Source organism: Glycine max, chromosome 20, assembly GCF_000004515.6.
Source record: "Glycine max cultivar Williams 82 chromosome 20, Glycine_max_v4.0, whole genome shotgun sequence".
NCBI classification, from domain to species: Eukaryota; Viridiplantae; Streptophyta; class Magnoliopsida; order Fabales; family Fabaceae; genus Glycine; species Glycine max.
The window spans coordinates 11,165,762-11,188,603 of record NC_038256.2 but is presented as its reverse complement, the minus strand read 5'-3'; the positions used below and the strand labels follow the sequence as shown (position 1 = coordinate 11,188,603).

General features: G+C 40.2%; 1 non-coding gene across 1 annotated transcript; it reads left to right on the top strand.

Moving 5' to 3' along the window:
* Window positions 1-474: 474 nt before the first annotated feature.
* LOC113000867 (small nucleolar RNA R71) lies at window positions 475-580 on the top strand. Its single transcript, XR_003266188.1, has one exon. It is a non-coding gene; the product is annotated as a small nucleolar RNA R71 (small nucleolar RNA).
* The last annotated feature ends 22,262 nt before the right edge of the window (window positions 581-22,842 follow it).

The window sequence follows — 22,842 nt, the reverse complement described above, 5'->3', positions numbered from 1 at the left end:
AGGTCGTAATTGTTTTGCTGTGGTTGATTTTGCTACTGAGGTTGAGGAGGTCTATTGTAAATATTTGCAACATAAGCTTCAGGCTGCTCAATTGCTCCAGGTTGCTGTGTGGAAGGGCAAAGGTCTGTATGGTGGTCAGCAGAGGAGCACAAACCACAAACCCTTGCGACAGGTACAGATTTCTGATTCAAGGCCAGTTGGGTTACCAAGTTAACCAATGCATCCAGTTTGCCTTCAAGCTTCTTAGTCTCAGATGATGCAGCTGAGTTTGTAGCTACCTCATGCACTCCTCTAATGACTATAGCATCATTTCTGGCGCTAAACTGCTGGGAGTTGGAAGCCATCTTCTCAATTAAATTTCTGGCTTTAGCAGGAGTCATGTCTCCAAGGGCTCCACCACTGGCAGCATCTATCATACTTCTCTCCATATTACTGAGTCCTTCATAAAAATATTGGAGAAGAAGCTGCTCCGAAATCTGATGGTGAGGGCAACTGGCACATAGTTTTTAAATCGCTCCCAGTACTCATACAGGCTCTCTCCACTGAGTTGTCTAATACCTGAGATATCTTTCCTGATGGCTGTGGTCCTGGAAGCAGGGAAATTTTTTTCTAAGAATACTCTCTTAAGGTCATCCCAGCTCGTGATGGACCTTGGAGCAAGGTAATACAGCTAGTCCTTTGCCACTCCCTCTAATTAATGTGGAAAAGCCTTCAAGAATATGTGATCCTCTTGGACATCTGGGGGTTTTCATGGTGGAGCAGACAATATGAAATTCCTTCAAATGTTTGTGTGGGTCTTCACCTGCAAGGCCATGAAACTTTGGAAGCAAATGAATCAGTCCAATTTTAAGAACATATGGGACATCCTCATTAGGATATTGGATGCACAAGCTTTCGTAGGTGAAATCAGGTGCAGCCATTTCCCTTAGAGTCCTCTCACGGGGTGGAGGTTGTGCCATGTTCTCAGAATGTGCAAAATCAGAATGCTCAGAATCAGAATGCTCAAAATTATAATGCTCAAGATCAAGATGTTCAAAATCACCAATAACAGAATGCACAGATTCACCAGTAATGGAATGCTCAGAATGATCAAAAGGTATAAAATGATGCCTAACTAATCTATGAAATGTCCTATCTATCTCAGGATCAAAGGGTTGTAAGTCAGATGGATTGCCTCTAGTCATACACTACATTCAGCATGCACACAACTAGTTGCCTTGTCATGTAAATAAAGGTGTAGGTTTGAACTACAACTACCCTCAAATGATATCCAAATGACTTGAAATTTTGTGAGCAACCTTATAAAATGATGAGAAGATAGCACAAAAAAATTTCAGACAAAAATTCAAAGTCTAACTATGAAAGCTAAAAATGGTAAGTTAAGAAAAATAAGTGAATAAAACTTGAAAAATAAAAAACTTTTGACAGAATAGCTTTTTTTGGACGATGGAGACCTCAATCGGCCTATGGCCGGGCTGCCTCGGCGTAGGAAATTTTTTTCTACCCCAAATGCATATATAATAATTGCGATTCTGATAACCGGAGCGAAAGTTATGGCCGTTTGAAGTTTTGACAAACACAAAATTTGCTACTTTTTTGGAACTTTCAAATTTGACCAAACTAAAGGCTCTAGCTATTTTTCTTACAAAATATGGATTAAAAGAAGTGACCACAAAAAAATTCAGCCAAAAATAACAACCCTAGCTACTAAAACAAAAAATCACAAATAATTCAGCATGGGTGGTCGCTAAGGGATTTCTACTACTACTCTGGTTTGCCGCAAGCATAAATGGTCGCTAAGTCTGTCGCAAAACACTATTCACAGCAAAACACCCAAAACTGAAACAGGGGAAGCGCTTAGCAGGAAAACTGAAACAGAACACACACTAAACAAAATACCAAGATACTAAACAAATACTAACACACATACTAACACAATACTAACAATTAAACATAAAACACGAAAGAATTAAACACACGACGCGCTAGCTATTATGAACCTTTGGACACTGCTCCCCGGCAACGGCGCCAAATTTGATCGAGGCCGTACCCGAATCAAATAAACATGAAAATGCAGTAACTAGGAAGTGATCCTAGGTCGTTTCCCAACGAGCAGTGACACACCAAATGTTCATAATATACTAGCAGTAACAGTAACGATTGGGGGGGGTTGTTTGTTTTGTGATTAAAGAGCAGAACAAGTAAACTGGAATACTAAACTACTAATATTAAAAACGGGTTGTTTCCTTTGATTCAGAAGCCATTCTCTTATCCTGGGTTATGGAGAATTCGTCTTTAACAGTCAACCACTTAATCCAACCCTATTTCAATTTACTAAGCGAAAATCAACTTAGGGTTGTCAATACATGATTAGGCACCACGTACACCAGTTAGCCCTTCGTCCATTAAGCATGAACGCAAGTTAGGCTCAAAGGCAATTAATCGAACACGAAGCGTGCACTGATTAATATTCACGAATTTGGGATAACTGGTGAAGGGAAAACTGCCAGAAAACCACATTACAAGCGAAACCTCAAAGAGAGTTGGGCTTCGTCCTCAAAAGGAAACAACACCAGAAAATCTAGCCTTCCATGGATTCAAATAGAAAACGCAAATGAAACATGAAGCAGAAACGTAAATGAACAGAAACGTAAATGAACAGAAATGTAAATGAGACAGAAATGTAAATGAAAGTAGAAGAAGAAGCAAGAATGAACTCGTAATTAGAAGCAAAAAACAGAAATTTGCATTAAGAACAAAAACCGTAACAAGGGAACAGAAAAACGTGAAAACCTAAAACCAAAGCTCTGAATAATGAAAATAGCATCACAGAATGCCCTGCACGAATCCCAAGGTAGCTATTTAAAAAGAGTCACTCAAAGTCACTGGTCCCTATTACAATACTCTGGCCCAAAATGAAATAAACACTGAACAACATAAAATAAAATTACGAAATTTCCTAATTAGAAATTAACTAAGGTAAGCGCTGCTTTATTTTCCCTCTTCAAGTCCACAACCAAAATCCGGATTAAGCCCAATGTTTCATTAATTCCTGAAATTAGATTAAAAACATCAAATTAGCTAAATGAGCCCAAATAATAAAACTGCCTAATTAATTGACAATTAAGACCAATCAGTAATTAAAATGGTTCAAAAAGGGTTTAGAAAATAGAAGAAAATGATGGCACATCAACTCTCAACATAAAAATCCGATACATGATCAAATTCAAACTCAGATTCAGATTCAATGCATGAGGAATGACAAGTATGCAGATCAGATAAAAATGGATGTTTCCTACCATGAAGAGAATCAAAATCAAACATATAATCATCAACAATATGATCAAGTATCTCAGCATGAAAAACAGAATGATCCTCGGATGGATGTTTCATGGCATCAAGAATGTTAAAATGAACAACAATATCGCCAAATTCCATAGACAATATGCCAAAATAAACATCTATCTTGGTTCAGGTTGTTTTCATAAATGGCTTGCCTAAAATAATTGGAACTGAACCATGGGAAAATCCTTCTTCCATATCAAAAACATAAAAATCAGCAGGAAAAATAAGTTCACCAACCCGAACCAACACATCCTCTATGAAACCTGCAGGGTAAGCAACACTTCTATTTGCCAAGTGAATCACCACATCCATAGGTTGCAAAGGTCCAAGAGATAAAGAATTGAAAATGGACAGAGGCATGACACTAACTGATGCTCCTAGATCTAGCATGGCATTCTCAAATTTGTTGTTCCTAATAATGCAAGGTATACAGAAAGTACCTGGGTCCTTACATTTCTCAAGAATGTGAGGAACAGATTTACCTATCAATGCTGACACATTTCTGCCCTTGCTAATCCTTTCATTGCCTTTGAGCCTCCTTTTGTGGGTGCACAACTCCTTTAGAAACTTGGCATATCTTGGAATTTGCTTGATGGCATATCTTGGAATTTGCTTGATGGCATCTAGCAGAGGTATGTTCATCTCTACTTTCCTGAAGGTCTCCAAGATCTCCTTATCCACTTCTTCCATCTTTTTGTTTGGAATTGCTCTAGATGGTAATGGAAGAGGGATAGGAGGCTGCTGCAAGTCAGGACTACTAGAAGAAGGTCCACCTGCATGAAAATTTTTGTTAGCTCCCTCATGATCAGGAAGCTTTCTCCTCTGTGCAGCTAGCTCATCCTCTTTTTCAGGTGTAGAATGAAGCTTGACAGGTTCAGGTGCAGGTGCTGCTACTGGCGAAGGCACTGCAATTTGCTTGCCAGACCTCAAGGTGATGACACTCACATTTTTTGGATTCTGCACAGTTTGTGAAGGCAATTTGTCAGATTTATGGGACTGAGCTTTGTAACAACCCGCCTTGTCACTACGGTATCAACACTCTAATATTCGATAATTTCATTTTTTATAAAAAGAACTCCCTTAATTTTTGCTTATGAAAATAGAAGTGATTTTGTCACAACATAAATTCATCCAACAACACGCCATTACTTAAGTGAATATGCATAATTACATAGAAACAATAATTCGGTACATGTCATACGCATAACAAAAATTAAATCTGTTCATATATATAATTAAATCTCAGTTTTACATCTTTAACTCAACAAAATAAAACTTAAAAACCAACTACGAAGGAGTTGATTACAAAACACAACTCTCTCCCAAAATAACGTCAACGTCATCACGTCGACTCGGCGGCTCCTCACCAGAATCTTACTCCCTGCACCCTGCCACTGTCATTCTATCCCAAGAACAAGGTTCGTGATCATCACAGGTATCAACCACACGATACAAAATTGCAAGGGTGAGTTCATTATAAAAAGAACCAATACCAATTCCAAATAACCACAATTAGCAAGGAACATAGGCAAACATGATGAGCATACACAACAATCATTATTCAACACTCATATCCAACAAATATTCATCATCCACATCCAACAATTACTCATCATCCATCCATGGACCCAATCAAGACTGCACAGAATGATGCATTCACTTGACTCAACACTCAGATGCAATGTGGTACGTACCAACAACAACCAAACCTCAGGAAATATCCTAAGTGTGTGCACACTACACTCTCACTTAGGGAACTGTGCTGAGTTTGTCGAGACCACCCGGGTGTGCACGTAACAGCCCCTCTCCCATAGGTGATCAGCCTGGGAACCCAAAGGTGTTGCCTACCAGGTGACAAGCCCCCTAGTACAAAGTACACTTGGCCACAGTTACTCTATTTCCTGTGTCGTATGAGCCAAAAGTAAGTGCCAAAGACCATGGAGCAATTAAAGTGCCTAAGCATCCCCTCAGAAGTGCTTAGATTCTCTAACCACGCTAATTACCCACGTCTGGGCCATCTGACAAGGTCAGTGCACTCTACCCCCCATGACATACACTCCATACGACGTATGATCGTGGCCAAAAGCTAGTGCCAAAGACCCTGGAAGGTCAGTGCACAGTGCCCCCCACGATCATACACAACATCCAACGTATGAACGTGGCCAAAAGCTAGTGCCAAAGACCCTGGAAGGTCAGTGCACAGTACCCCCCACAAACATACACAACATGCACATTCCAATGCATTTCCAACATCAATCAACATTCCATTTCCATGTCATTCTCAACATAAATATCATCTCGTCTCAATGACGTTATCAACAACAACAACAACCTCATTTTATATTCACATATTCATCAATAATAACAATTCATGTTGACATGGTCTTTATTAATAACGTCATCTCAAATCAATATCATCATAATCATCATTATCATCACATATCAATTAAAATCCTCAATAGCAACATCAACAACAAATCGTATTTCGCACACATATATATCTTTCATGTCTGAGATTCACACTCACGGTCTTCAAGCAACATAATTCAGACAAACACAACAGTATCATTCATTACAATACATACATACACACACACACACACACACACACACACACACACACACACACACACACACACACACACACACACACACACACACACACACACACACACACACACACACACACACACACACACACACACACACACACACACACATATATATATATATATATATATATATATCGCATCCCATTCGTCAAAACATAATTTCTCTTGAAAAACCAGCATGCATATCAATAATAATTTTATCGCATCCCATTAGTTAAAAACATAATTTTCTTGAAAGAAAAATCAGCATGCAATAGGGACAGGCAGATATCCTCATAGCTAGGTTCCCTGACCTTAACTATGGTGTTAAAATAGTAAATTTTATAATAAACTCCCCTCACCTATTGTGAGCTACCCGTAGTTTCCTTGTCACGTCACTTGGAGATGTCTTTTTCTTTTCTGCTCGTCGGTTCCACGCAATCCTCTACCATACCAAAATGAAGGAGACTTAATATGGATTTCAGAAAACAAAGCTAATAATAGTGCTTTGGGTCAAACACCCATATCACTACATGAAAGAGCTGAGAGCATTTCGGGTTTTACAAAGGAACATCATTTGGAAATTCCGACCATGCCAATGTGACCGGGGTTCAGTGTAGGTTACGAAAATAACATGCATTTCATGAAAAGATAACGTTTACAAAGTCTCTTTCTCTAGGGTTTTTCAAAGGAAGCATAAGACATGCAATGGTGGTTCCAAAGTCAGAAAAGATGCAAAGACAAGCTGAAACTAACAAGAAACAAGCGTAGAACCATGGTTACCTTAAAGGAAAACGAAAGGTCAGACTAGGGTTTCATTCTCTACCGAAACCGCGATCCAAGTTGGAAGATTCTGCTTCGGTCGAAGGGTTCCTGTCAGTGTGGGGTTGCAACGGAGAACAATGACGGTTTGTGGTGGCTAATGGTGGCTTTGGGTGATGGAGAAAGTGCTTGGGACGTTAGAAATGGCTTTGGAAGAAAGAAAGAAGAAGAAATGGTGTTTTTCCTAAGCTACACGAAAGCAAAGGCTGAAATGCTTAAATGAGAAATGCTCTCGGGAACGGAAGCTTCGCGCACACTCCAGACATCTTCTCAAAGATCCCAACGGCCAGATCATGGAAAACTGTCTTGTGAAGCTACAGACCAAATTTTGAGAAGATTCAATGGTTAACGAAGGCTGGGAAGCGTTTTTACCGAGGCAGCTCATGTTGCTTCCTCAAGAAGCTTCCTCGTGGCTTCTTTAAGAAGCTTTCTCAAGAGACTTCTTTGAGAAACTAGATCCTTATCTACCCACACCCCTCTATAAACTAAATTAACCTCTTTGAAAATAATTACGGATAAAAATAACGCAGCAAATAATCAAACATCAAACATAATTACTAATAATATATAGATATATATATCAGGGTGTTACAAGCTTGGTTCAACTGAGTAGCCATCTGCCCCATCTAATTTGTCAAACTCTTAATGGAGGCTCTTGTCTCTTGCTGAAATTGCATATTCTGGATGGTCATTTGCCTCACTAACTCCTCTAAGGAAGGTTGAGAAGGGGCCTGACTTGCTTGTTGTCTTTGTCGCTATTGCTGCATTGGAGGAGGAACATATGGCCTGCTTAGACTAGCAACATTCTAGAAATGAGGGACAAATTGTTGTTGCTGCTGTTGTTGTTGTGGAGGATTTGCCCATCTCAGATTTGGATGATTCCTCCAACCTGGATTGTATTTGTTGCTTGAAAGATTATAATTATTCTGCTGTTGTTGGTTTTTTTGTTGAGGGGGTCTATTATAAATGTTTGCAGCATAGGCTTCAGGTTGCTCATTGACTCCAGGTTGCTGCAAAGAAGGATAGAGATCTGTATGGTGATCAACAGAAGAACATAGACCCCAGACTCTTGCATCAGGAACAGGTGCAGATGCAGATTTCTTATTTATGGCAAGCTGAGTTACTAGGTTGACCAAGGCATCAAGTTTTCCCTCAAGCTTCTTATTTTTAGTAGATGAAGATGAATCCGTGGCCATATCATGGACTCCTCTAAGGACAATAGCATCATTTCTTGCATTGAATTGTTGGGAGTTGGAAGCCATCTTCTCAACCAAATTCCTAGCCTCAACAGGGGTCATATCACCAAGAGCTCCACCACTGGCAGCATCAATCATACTCCTCTCCATGTTGCTAAGTCCCTCATAGAAATATTGCAGAAAGAGTTGCTCAGAAATCTGGTGGTGAGGACAGCTCGCACACAATTTCTTGAATCTTTCCTAGTACTCATACAAGCTTTCTCCACTAAGTTGCCTGATGCTTGAAATGTATTTTCTGATGGCAGTGGTCCTAGATGCAGGGAAGAATTTCTCCAAGAACACCCTCTTAAGGTCATCCTAGCTGGTAATGGACCTGGGAGCAAGGTAGTACAACCAATCTTTTGTCACTCCCTCCAGAGAATGAGGAAAAGCCTTTAGAAAGATATGATCTTCCTGGACATCAGGGGGCTTCATGGTGGAACAGACAATATGGAACTCTTTAAGATTCTTATGAGGATCTTCACTTGCAAGACCATGAAACTTGGGCAGCAAATGTATTAGTCCAGTCTTGAGAACATATGGAACATCGTCATCAGGATATTGAATGCACAAGCTTTCATAAGTGAAGTCAGCTGCAACCATCTCCCTAAGAGTCCTCTCACGAGGTGGAGATTGAGCCATGTTCTTAGTATGAAAATTAGCAGCCGAATGCTCAAAATCAGAATGTTCAGACCAGCAACAGAATGCTCAGAATGCACAGAATGATTAGGATGCACAGAATGATAAGGATGCACAGAATGATCAGGATGCACACTATGCCTTACTAATATATGAAAGGTTCTATCTAGTTCAGGATCAAAGGGTTGTAAATCACCTGGATTGCCCCTAGTCATGCACTATATGCAGCAATTAATGTATTTCTCAAACAAGCACCAAAGGGGGTAAAACTACAACTATACTCAAACGATATCCATAAGAGCTAAAAATTTGTGAGCAACACCCTAAAATCATGAAAAGATAGCACAAAAAGTTTCAGACAAAAATTCAAAGTCTAACTATGAAAACTGCCTAAGGAAAGTTTAGAAAAATAGAACAATAATACTTGAAAAATAAAAAAAAACTTAGTAAACAGATGATTTTTTAAGTTTGGGAAACCTCAACCAGCTAAAGTTGATTGTCACGACATGGGAAATTTTTTTCTATCCCAAATGCATATATAATAATAGTCATTCTGATAACCGGAGCAAAAGTTATGGCCGTTTTAAGTTTTGCTAAAAACAAGTTCCCAAATTTTTTGTATCTCTCAAAATTCAGCCATACCAAGTGCTTCTGGTATTTTTCACACAAAATATGGATCAAAATAAACTACCACACAAAAAATCAGCCAAAAATAATAACTCTAGCTATCAAAACAAAAATCGTCAATTAATTAGTAAAATCCGATACTATTCACAACACTATTCACAGCACAACACTTCTGAACAAGGGAGCGCAAGACTGAAAAACAAAACAGAACACTACACAACACACCTGAAACACACACAAACAACACTAAATAACTAAATTTATAGAAACACACAGAAACAAACACAAAGATACAAAAACATAATTATGAACCTTTGGACCACTATTCCCCGGCAACGACACCAAATTTGATCGAGGCCCTACCCGAATCAAATAAACATTGAAATGCAGTATCTAGGAAGTGATCCTAGGTCGTCTCCCAGTGAGCAATGATCAACAAACGTTCATAACATATAATAACAAAACAATAATGAATGGGGGGGGGGTTGTTTGTTTTTGTAATCTAAACAGCAAGCAAACTTGAATTAAAGAAAATAACAGAACTAAAACATGTTGTTTCCCCTTGATTCAAAAGCAAGTCTCTTATCCTAGGTTACAAGAATTTATCCCTAATCAGTTCAAACACTTAATCCAACCCGAAATTAATTTACTAAGCGAAAATTAACACAAGGTTGTCATTATGTGATTAAGCAAAATGTCCATTAAGCATGAACATTAATTAAGCACAGAGACAAATAATCAAACATTAAGCATGCATGGATTAATATCAACAACAAGTACAAAATAATTGGTAAAGGGGAAAAACTGATAAAAAATTAGTATTAAGAACAAAACCTCAAAGAGAGCTAATGCTTAATCCTCAAGAGAAAACAACACTAGAGATTCAGCCTTCCATAATCAGCAGAAACGAAATGGAATTTGAAGCATAAAACGAAACTGGAATTAGAAGAAGCTACGTGAACGGTACGCGTGAACAGTAACCCTAAAAGAAGCTGAAAATGAAACCCTACAAAAACTGCCTACGTGAACAGTAACACGAAAACCCTTAAAACCCTAGCAGTTAGGCTCACTAAAATAAGGTCTGGTGGCCCAATTACAAAAATACAGCCCAAAAACGAAATAAAATAAAACTTGACGACAAATAAAATTGTCTGCTCTCTTCAAGTCCAAGCCGGTTCAGCCCAATTCTGGATCCAAGCCCAAATTGCTTATAATTCTCCTGAAATTAAATTAAAACACATAATTAATCAAGTAGGCCCAAATGATAAAACTGCATAATTAATTTGATAATTAAGGCTAATCAGTAATTAAAATGGTGACAGAAAGGGGTAAGAAATAGGAGAAAATAATGACACATCAAACATCCGACAAGGTCAATGCACCCCCCCATGAACACACACAACATGCATCATCTCAATGCATTTCCAACAACTTCAACATTTCATTTCAATATCATTCTCAACATAAACATCGTCTCATCTCAATGACATTATCAACAACAACATTCTCATTCCATATCAACATAATCATCAATAATAACATCAATTCATGTTGACCTGATCATCACTAACAACGTCATCTCAAATCAATATCATCATAAATATCAACATCACCACATATCAATTTAAGTCATCAATAGCAACATCAACAGTAAGTCGCATTTTGCATATACATATATCTTTCATGCCTGAGATTCACATTCCCCTGGTCTTCAGACAACACAAGTCTAATAAAGACAATAACGTTATTCATCAATAATAAATATATCGCACCCCATTCGTCAAAAACATTATTTTCTAAAAACAAAATCAGCATGCAACAGGGACAAACATATATTCCCATAGTTAGGTTCCCTGACCCTAACCGTGGCATCAAAATAGTAAATTTATAACAAACTCCCTTCTCCTATTGTGAGCTCTCCTTCAGTTATTCTTTGCGTCACTCAGAGGTCTCTCTTATTCATGTTTGTCAGTACAAACACAAGTCTCTATATACCAAATTGAAGGAAATTTAATATAGATTTTAGAAACAAAGTAATGACAAACATTCAAAGTCAAATACCCCTGTCAAAACATAAAAGCCTGAGGGGTGTTTCGGGTTCTATAAAAAGGGAACATCATTTTGAAATTTCGATCACGCCAATGTGACCAGTGAAGGTCACTAAAACAACACCCATTTCATAAAAAGATAACTTTTGCAGTGTCTCATTCTCTAGGGTTTTTCAAAGGAAGTGTAAAAACACCCTATTATAGTACCCAACACATAAGAGACACTAAGAGGAACTCAAACTAACTAGAAGAAGGTTTAGAAGTCAAGATTACCTTAGAGAAACTTTGAAATGGAGGATTGAGGGATTATCTCCACTGAATCTTTGAGGAGGATTCTGAAGATTCCGCTCCGATTAAAGTGTTCCTCTTGGTGTGGGGGTTCAACGGCAAGCAACGACGGCTTACGGCGGTCATCGGTGGTGGAAAATGAGGTTTTAGGGTTTGGGTGGCGTTTTGGAGAAGAGGAGAGTGAAAATCATGTTTTTCACGCTGAAAACATATTTATAACCTGCAAATCTCACTTAGCGAGCTCATCTCGCTAAGCCGGAGTCCACTTTTCACGCTTAGCGCAACTTCCACTACACTATGGCTCGCTTAGCGCACTCCTGCTCGCTCAGCGCAATTCCCCCTTGGATTGGCAAGAGACCAAAATTTGTTATTTTCAGAATCCCAACGGTCAGACTATGGAAACATGTCTTATGAAGCTTCAAACAAAATTTGAAGACGATCCAACGGTTAACAAATCCGGGATTGCAATTTTATTGAACTAGGTTTAGGTAAAATCTAAAATCTCATAATTTCAACTTAGCTCAACAAAACTCCACATAACTCAACATCCACATCAAGAAATTCACACATGACTAATTCAAGGCATACTTAAACTCATTCAAGTCAACCATATAGTCAAATAACACAATAAATACAATTAAACATCGACTTATAACTTGTAATATTTCAAGGTGTTACAGTGGTCGTGAATGCGAAGAACACCTTCCTCTTCGCACTTAGATAGTCGCATAGTTCTGAAATTCAACGCTCAAAGTAAGTTATTTGAATCAGTACATTTGTGTTCTAAGAATGCCTTTTTCTCTTTTGGGTTTTTGTTTTTGGATTAACTTTACTTTTAAGTCCATTTTAGTTGTGAATTTCTTAAATAAGTTCTGATTTTAGTGGGTGTGTTTTGTGTTGTAGACTCATTAGTTTTCAAAATATTTGAGGTAATTGCAAGCTGTTATTATCTATTGATTTTCTGTTTGTGTGATTTCGTGTGATTTTCTAAAAAGGAAGTTGAAGCCAGAATTCTGAGAAGCAATTGTAATCATGAAGATGTTTCAAAATAAATTGAAGCGAAACTTTATTTATCTGATTCTGTATGACATATTGTCGCAACCTACCCTTCGGCGGGAGGGCGACGCGAGTGCATCTCCTATGGGAGGAAAATGCACGGAGTCGCCACCAACATTTATTCAAGGAAAACGTCGAAAAAACCGGAAAAGGTGTGGTCTACGAACTTTAATCGTGAAAGGTTCGGGAGTTGTTTTTACGCACGGGGAAGGTATTAGCACCCCACGCGTCCGTCACAAGGGACAACAGCCTTTAATCAAGTGTGCAAATATGACTTCAAAATGTTTCATTTCCCCCTTTTTTATGTTTTTATGTATTTTTATGCCTTTTTTGTATTTTTATCTTTTTGTGGTTGACAAGGGTGTTTCCTTTGCTCCTACGTATTCCTCAATTGGGATGAGGAAATCAGACCTATGAAGTTCTTCGAGAACTAAATGTTGGTTAAGTTGTTTTTATCTTTTTTAGCAAGATATATTTTAACCGAACAAAAGGTCATTTAAGGTGTTGGACCATTAAACGATCTTTTGATTTTTGAAAGGAGAGAAATGCTAAGGCGTTGAACCATTAATGATCTCTTTGGTTTTTGACTAAAGCGGCAAAGTTACATATTGATTTTATGATTTTGAATGGTCCATGTTAACCAATAAAAGAAAAGAGGACCGTTTAAGGCGTTGGACCTTTAACAGTTTTTTACTGATTTTTGCGGACAAAGCTTAATTTGTGAGTTGATTTTAGCTTTAGTTTCACTTTGGTTATTAGTCAATTCATTCAAGGAAACTTTCAAAGAAAAATGTCCAATTGGTTTTTATTTTATTTTATTATTATTTTGCCTTTTTTTCCGGTTCAAACGTGGCTACTGCGTGAACGATCGGTTGGATTTTATTTCAACAATGATTAAACGATATTACAACTCAAATGATCGCTTGAAATTCATTTTATTATTTATTAGGTGAGAAAACGACTTAAATAAATGGTTAAAGCACGTCAAAGAGGGGGGGGGGTACAGAAAACAAACGAAATAAAAATAAAAGTAAGCGAAACAAGTGGGGACCACTAAGGGTGCATAGAATGAATTGAAAGATTCGATTTTGAGAACTTACCGATTGAAGACCGAAGAACGACAAAAAGGGGTGAAGAATCTTCTCGAAATTGCTCACGGAAACGTCTCGGAAGCGTTACGGAAGCGCCTCGGCTTGGATTTTTTCCATGAAAACAATTTTCCTCACTAATTTTGAGAGAATCCCAAATACCAGAAGGGCTGAACATTTTTGCTCTGCCCTTTTCCCCCTATTTATAGGAGAAAAGAGGCAGGTGGTTGTCACCCAGCTCGCCTAGGCGAGCTGGGTTGCTTCCACCAGAAGGCACCGACTTCTGTTGGAACCCCCTAGAAGGCCCAAGTGGGCCTGGTTGCTATTTGCACCCCTTTTTTACTAAATACACCCCCTTTTGTGTTTTTTGCTGATTCCTTTCTGAAATGTGACGGAACTTTACGGATTACGCAACGACACCCATTTCCTTTCCGGAATGTGGAAAAACTTTACGGATTACGCAACAATGTCCTTTTTGACTTCCAGAATGTTGCGGAACTTTATGGATTGCGCAACAATGCTTCCTTTCGACTTTCGGAATGTTGTAGAACTTCATGGATTACCTAACGATGGGTGTTAAGTACCTCAAGGCGGTCAAGCAAAGGTTGCATGCCACCAAACAATGGTCCTCGGACGAAATTAGGGTATGACAGTTGCCCCTCTTTACTTATCTTTTATTGGAGATAAAAGCGAAGTAAAGATAAGACACTAATTTCGTTCGAGCGGAACATCATTCAGTTGGTCAATATCCCGACCAGCGGAACCTGTCATTCAGAAAGAAAGAAAAGGCATCAGAAGCGTCAACAAAACTTCAGTGTCTTGAAAGCGATAAAGCGGGACAACCACAACACTTCCCTACGCCATCGAACTTGATCGTCCCCGCCCAGCAGAGAAGAATCTCGTGTGTTGTTGGGCTTGAATGTCTCCGGACGAGGAGAGTAAAAACCTGCAAATTTTTTGAAAATAATTAGAATTGAATGACCAACATCATCCTGATACCGTCGAATTCATTCCCCTCGGCTGACGAAAGGTGCGGATGGCCATAAGGTATCTGTGCCTACCACCTAACTCGCTGTCCCTGGATGGAAAAAGGTGCAGAAGACGATGTTAGTCTCTGTGCGTCAACGAGCTCGTTTGGCCCTGGTTGACGAAAGGTGCGGATAACCATACGGTACCCCCGCATGTCACCTGACTCCATGGTTTAGGATGACAAAAGGTGCAGAAGACGATGTTAGTCTCTGTGCGTCAATGGGCTCGTTTGCCCCTGGTTGACGAAAGGTGCGGATAACCATACGGTACCCCCGCATGTCACCTGACTCCATGGGTCAGGATGACAAAAGGTGCAAAAGACGATGCTAGTCTCTGCGCGTCAACGGGCTCATTTGCCCTTGGTTGATGAAAGGTGCGGATAACCATACGGTACCCCCGCATGTCACCTGACTCCATGGGTCAGGATGACAAAAAGGTGCAGAAGACAATGTTAGTCTCTGCGCGTCAACGAGCTCGTTTGCCCCTGGTTGACGAAAGGTGCGGATAACCATACGGTACCCCCACATGTCACTTGACTCCATGGGTCAGGATGATAAAAGGTGCAGAAGATGATGCTAGTGTCTGCGCGTCAACGGGCTCATTTGCCCCTGGTTGACGAAAGGTGCGGATAACCATACGGTACCCCCGCATGTCACCTGACTTCACGAGTCAGGATGATAGAAACCGTTTGTACGGATAACCGCTTGGGTATCTCCGTACGTTACCTGACTTCACGGGTCAGGATGATAGAAAGCGCGGAAGACAACGTAAATCTCCGCGTGTCAACAGGTTCGTTGGCCTTGATTGACAAAGGATGCAGAAGACGACGTTAGTCTCTGCATGCTACCGGACTCTTAATCTGACAGATAGCGAAAGTGTGTTTATACGGATAACCACTTGGGTATCTCCACCAGCCACCTAATTTCATGGGATAGGATCAACATAAATCGTTTGTGCGGATAATCACTTGTGTATCTCCGCACGTCACCTGACTTCACGGGTCAGGATGACAGAAACCGTTTGTACGGATAACCGCTTGGGTATCTCCGCACGTCACCTGACTTCATAGGTTAGGATGACAAAAAGTGTGGAAGACGACGTAAATCTCCACGTGTCAACAGGTTCGTTGGCCCTGATTGACAAAGGGTGCAGAAGACGATGTTAGTCTCTGCATGCTACCGGACTCTTAGTCTGACGGATAGCGAAAGTGTGTTTATACGAATAACCACTTGGGTATCACCGCCTACCACCTAACTTCACTGGTTAGGATTAACAAAAATCGTTTGTGCGGATAACCACTTGGGTATCTCCGCATGTCATCGGACTTCACGGGTCACGATAGCAAAAGGTGGGGTGGTCGACAAAAGCGAGGCTTTTGCTCCTACGTATCCTCAATTCGTGATGAGGAACTCAGACCTACATAGTTCTTTCAAAAGCAGTGTGAGACTAAAATAGTCTCTACTGGAAGATGCTGACATCTCCGGAAAGGGTGCAGATGACCACATTGGTCTCTACTTGTCAATCGGACTTGGGATCTCCAAATGACGAGGTGCGGATAACAATAAGGTGTCTCCGCATGCTACCGGACTCTTGGGTCATGATAGCAAAAGGTGGGGTGGTCGACAAAAGCGAGGCTCTTGCTTCTACGTATCCTCCATTTGTGATGAAGAACTCAGACCTACGTAGTTCTTTCAAAAGCGAGACTAAAATAGTCTCTGTGTTCTCTCACTAAAATGCGAACATGCTTTAGTAAAGAAACAAAACCTCCAACTGATCAGAGCAACATATGATTTTTGATGAAAAACAATGTGTCTATTGGGGAAAGAGAGTATGCTGATGAAATTTTCTCATAGCCATAAATGAGATTTTGGATGTTAGCGTTTCATTTCTAAATGACCATTTAGGGGAAACACCGGGTCCAACAAAATAGAAGAAAATCACTCAATGTGTATCAATCTCACACAGGTAAGTATTTCATCTTAGTTCTGAACCATGGATATGTCATGACTTGATTATGCAAATCATTTCCTATCAAATTAAAGATTACACGCGTGATCATGGATCAATAGGACTTTTTCGGGAATGGTGTTTTGGTGAGGAATTTGGCTCTGAGTGTTTGGCCTTTTCCTTTTTTGTTTTTGTTTAGTGCGAGGCGAAAAAGTCACCGACATATAGGATTTTGGTTGGCAATCAAAGGGAGAGGACCACTTCAAGTCGTGGTTTCCTTTCTTTTCTTGTTTACTTGTGACCATTCTGTATTGTTCAGATATTGTCTGGTCCAAAGACCTTTTTGTATATTTTGTTTTCTTCCGATCTTTGATCGGGAATTTTTCTTTCTTTTTTTTTTTTTTGCTTTCTTCCAATCTTTGATTGGGAATTTTCTTCCTTTGCTTTCTTCCGATCTTTGATCGGGAACTTTTTTTTTTTTTTTTGTTTTCTTCCGAGGGCAAGTGATGTGCCATTATTTTCTCCTATTTCTTAACTCTTTTTGTCACCAATTTAATTACTGATTTACTCTAATTGTTAAATTTATTATTCAGTTTTATCAATTGGGCCCACTTGACTAATTAGGTGTTTTTAATTCAATTTCAGGATAATTATACGCTATTGGGCTGAGCCAGATTGGACTTGAAGAGAGTAGACAATTTTATTAGATTTCGTCTAATTTCGTTTTTTATTGCGTTCAGTTATTTTTATTTCGTTTTAGGCCAAAATAATGTAATAAGGCCTAGTGACTTTGAGTGACCCTTATAAATAACAGCCTTGGGATTCGTGTAAAGGTTATTCTATTATTGAGGAGAATACCTGTCGCAACCTACCCTTCGGCGGGAGGGCGACACGAGACTCGCGGGATGCGTGTTCCACGAAAGGAATACGCGCGGAGTCGCCACCAACGTTTATTTGAGGAAAACGTCGGAAAAACCGGAAAAGACGCGATCTATGAACTTTTAAGTGAAAGGTTCGGGAGTCGTATTTACGCACGGGGAAGGTATTAGCACCCCACACGTCCGTCCCAAGGGACGGCAGCCTTTAATCGAATGTGCAAACATGACTTTGATTTTTATGTTCCCTTTTATGTCCTTATATCCTTTATACCCTTTTTATATTTTTTCCTTTTTTGTGGTCGACAAGGGTGTTTCCCTTTGCGCCTACGTATTCCTTAATTTGCGATGAGGAAATCAGACCTACGTAGTTCTTTCTCATCAAGTGATTCTTTTTTACTTTAAGAGGTGATCATTTTAAGGCGTTGGACCTTAAAAATGACCCATTTTACTTAGTAAGAAATTGAAATGACAAACTTCAAAAACCTATTTTTGTGGACGAGCTTGACTAGGCGAGTTGATTTTAGCCTTAGTTTCACCTTAGTTATTAGTCAATTCAATTAAGAATGAGAAATCCCAAAGAGAAAATGTCCGATTGATTTTCCGCTTTATTTTACTAAAAGGTATATTTTTGTTATTATATTATTATTTTATCTCTTTTTGACTTACGGAATGTTACAGAACCTCACTTAATTATGCAACGATGCTTCCATTTGATTTCCGGTGTGTCATGGAAACTTACGGATTGTGCATCAATATTTTTTTGGTTTTTCGGCATGTCCTGGAATTTCACAAATTGCCTAATGATGGGTGCCAAGCACCTCACAAGGACCAAAGAAAAGTCGCATGTCATCAAGCAAAGGTCCCCGGACGAAATTAGGGTATGACAGTTGCCCCTCTTTACTTGTCTTTTATTGAAGATAAAAGGAAAGTAAAGATAAGACACTAATTTCGTTCCTCTCGATTTGACGAGAGTCGTGGGTGACCATAAAATCTCCACATGCAAATGACTTGTTGTTCCCGGAATTTCACAAATTGCCTAATGATGGGTGCCAAACACCTCACAAGGACCAAAGAAAGGTCGCATGTCATCAAGCAAAGGTCCCCGGACGAAATTAGGGTATGACACTAATTTCGTTCCTCTCGGTTGACGAGAGTCGCGGGTGACCATAAAATTTCCGCATGCAAATGACTTGTTGTTCCCGGAGGAACAAAAGGTGCAGAAGACTATGTCAGTCTCTGCATGCTATCAAGCGTTCTGTCTTACAGAAAGCAAAAGAATGTTTATACGGATAACCACTCGGATATTTCCGCCCGTCAGCATGACTCAAAAGTCAGTATGACAGATCTTGTGAGTGCAGAAGATAATGTAAATCTCCGCGTGTCATCGGGCCCGCCGCCTCTGGATGACAAAGGGTGCAGAATGACCAAATTTTGTCTCTGCGTACCATCGGACACGACTGTGTCTGAATGGCAAAGGGGTGCGGAATGACCAAATTTTGTCTCCGCATGTCATCGGGCCCGTCGCCTCTGGATGACAAAGGGTGCAGAATGACCAAATTTTGTCTCTGCGTACCATCGGACACGACTGTGTCTGAATGGCAAAGGGGTGCGGAATGACCAAATTTTGTCTCCGCATGTCATCGGGCCCGCCGCCTCTGGATGACAAAGGGTGCAGAATGACCAAATTTTGTCTCTGCGTACCATCGGACACGACTGTGTCTGAATGGCAAAGGGGTGCGGAATGACCAAATTTTGTCTCCGCATGTCATCGGGCCCGCCGCCTCTGGATGACAAAGGGTGCAGAATGACCAAATTTTGTCTCTGCGTACCATCGGACACGACTGTGTCTGAATGGCAAAGGGGTGCGGAATGACCAAATTTTGTCTTCGCATGTCATCGGGCCCGCCGCCTCTGGATGACAAAGGGTGCAGAATGACCAAATTTTGTCTCCGCATGTCATCGGGCCCGCCGCCTCTGGATGACAAAGGGTGCAGAATGACCAAATTTTGTCTCTGCGTACCATCGGACACGACTGTGTCTGAATGGCAAGGGGTGCGGAATGACCAAATTTTGTCTCCGCATGTCATCGGGCCCGCCGCCTCTGGATGACAAAGGGTGCAGAATGACCAAATTTTGTCTCTGCGTACCATCGGACACGACTGTGTCTGAATGGCAAAGGGGTGCGGAATGACCAAATTTTGTCTCCGCATGTCATCGGGCCCGCCGCCTCTGGATGACAAAGGGTGCAGAATGACCAAATTTTGTCTCTGCGTACCATCGGACACGACTGTGTCTGAATGGAAAAGGGGTGCGGAATGACCAAATTTTGTCTCCGCATGTCATCGGGCCCGCCGCCTCTGGATGACAAAGGGTGCAGAATGACCAAATTTTGTCTCTGTGTACCATCGGACACGACTGTGTCTGAATGGCAAAGGGGTGCGGAATGACCAAATTTTGTCTCCGCATGTCATCGGGCCCGCCGCCTCTGGATGACAAAGGGTGCAGAATGACCAAATGTTGTCTCTGCGTTCCATCGGACACGACTGTGTCTGAATGGCAAAGGGGTGCGGAATGACCAAATTTTGTCTCCGCATGTCACATGACCTCAGGGTCAGTATGACAGATCTTGTTGGGCGGCCGACAAAAGCAACGCTCTTGCTCCTACGTATCCTCCAATGAGGAACTCAGACCTACGTAGTTCTAGATAACTTGTGAGACTTGAAAAAGTCTCGACCGGAAGATGTTGACATCTCCGGAAAGGGCGCAGATGACCACATTGGCCTCTGCTCATCAATCACACTTGGGGTCACTGAATGACGAGGTGCGGATAACCGTAAGGTGTCTCCGCGGGTTACCAGCTCTTGGGTCATGACAGCAAAAGGTGGTGTGGTCGACAAAAGCAAGGCTCTTGCTCCTACGTATCCTCCAATGAGGAACTCAGACCTACGTAGTTCTGGATAACTTGTGAGACTTGAAAAAGTCTCGGTGTTTTCTCCACTAAAATGCAAACATGCTTTAGTAAAGAGACAAATATTCCAACTGATTAGAGCAGCATATGCTTTTTTGAGTGACAAACAATGCGTTTACCTGGGAAGGAGAGTCTGCTGATGGAATCCCCCATAACCATAAATGAGATTTTGGATGTTAGCATTTCGTTTCTAAATGACCATTTAGAGGAAACACTGGGTTCGACAAAAATAGAAGAAATCCACTCAAAGTGTATCAATCTCGCACAGGTAAGTGTTTTATCCTAATTCCGAACCATAGATATGTCATGACTTAACTTTGCAATTTATTTCCTATCAAATCAAAAATTACATGTGTGATCATGGATCAATAGGACTTCCCTTGGGAATGGGTTCTTTTGATGGGTTTTTCGGCTTTTGTGTGTTTTTGGCTTTTGATTTTTTGTTGGCTTTTTTCTTTTTCTGTTTCTGTTTAGCGCGAGGCGAGCAAGTCACCGACGCACAGGATTTTGGTTGGCCATCAAAGGGGGAAGACCATTTTAGGTCGTGGTTTCCTTTCCTTCTTTTTGTTCATTTGGTGACAATTCTGTATTGTTCAGATATTGTCCGGTCCAAAGACCTCTCTGCACATTTCTTCTGGTTTCTTTGACCAGGAGCTTGCTTCTTTTTTACTTTCTCCCATTCTTTTTTCTTTGACTTGGAATTTTCTTTCCTTTCTTTTCGCTTTCTCCCACTCTTTGATTGAGAATTTTCCTTCTTTTCTTTTTTTGCTTTCTCTTTGATTGGAAATTTTCCTTCTTTCCTTTTTTTTTGCTTTCTCTTTGATTGGAAATCTTCCTTCTTTCCTTTTTTTTTGCTTCTGAGGGTAAGGATTGACATTCTCACCCTGGGTCAAGGTTTATGGTGAGTCAGGATTTCGGCTCAAGACTTGTAGAATGGCTAGACATGATACATGTCAGGGTTTGGTTTGGTTCAAGGATAAAAGGGATGCCCCACATTATTTCCATGACACAAATGCAAAAATGATGATTTGGAAATTTTATGCAAAACTGGTCATGCATGCACCTATGTGGACACTCAAGTGTCAAATTTTTATGGTCATGTGATGCTAGGGCTTAGGATTCATTTCCTCTATTTTAAATCAACCCAATGTTTCCAAAATATGTTCTTTTATCAATTTGTGCATTCATCCGAGTCCATTTCGGGCGTCCGGGGAAATTTCACAGCATTCACCCTTCAGGTGTAGACACATTTTTTTTTTCCAAAAACTAGCTATGATCAGCGAATTTTTCTTTAAAGAAAAGTTGGAAGTCATCTCTTTTCAAAAGCATGTTGGTTTTTCAGCTAGACAACTTATTTTTCTTTTTTCTCTTTTTTTTTTCATTTGTTCATTTCTTTTTCTCGTTTGTTTTTGTTTTTTTTTTTTCCTTTTTTTTTTCATCAGGTATTTTGCTACCTAAACATGTGTATATTTTTGTGAGGTATTTTTGCTATATACATGCATATCCAAGGTATCTTGCCACCTAAACATACATACATACATATATATATATATATATATATATATATATATATATATATATATATATATATATATATATATATATATATATATATATATTGTGAGGTATCTTTTTGCTACATACATGCATATCTAAGGCATCTTGCTACCTAAACATACATATATATATTTTGTGAAGTGTGTTTTTGTTTACATACATGCATATCTAAGGTATTTTTCTTTACCTAAACACGCATACATATATTTTGTGAGGTATGACTACCTTCCGAGCTTGTGCTCATTTTATTTAAATTCCCAGGATCATGAGCAACTAGGTGCGTCCTACTATAAAGAGTGATCAAATAACAAGCATAGATTCAAAAGGTACTAGGTTGCCTCCTAGTAGCGCTTCTTTAACGTCTTGAGCTGGACGCCTAATGATTTGTCGGTCATGGACGTAGTACTTTGCTTACCTTTGGCTTTGGACTTGGTCGCCTATTGGTCGGCCATGTGGTGTAGGCAATACTCAAACCTTTTTGTGGATGAGCAGAGGTGAACTCTAAAGGTGGTGGCGGTGTGTCTATTGCCCGCTACCGGCCATCCCAATGCTGATGTGGTGTTTCGCCCTGCGCCTGCCTGGGGGCGCAGTACTTCTTGATGAAAGCTCGATTGGTAGGGGGCCTGATGACCTTGCTGGGGGCAACAGGCACTCCCTTGAACTGACAGAGACCCGTATTTAGAGCTGACAACTCCAAGACCCTGTTGGCCTTCATCGGGTCCAC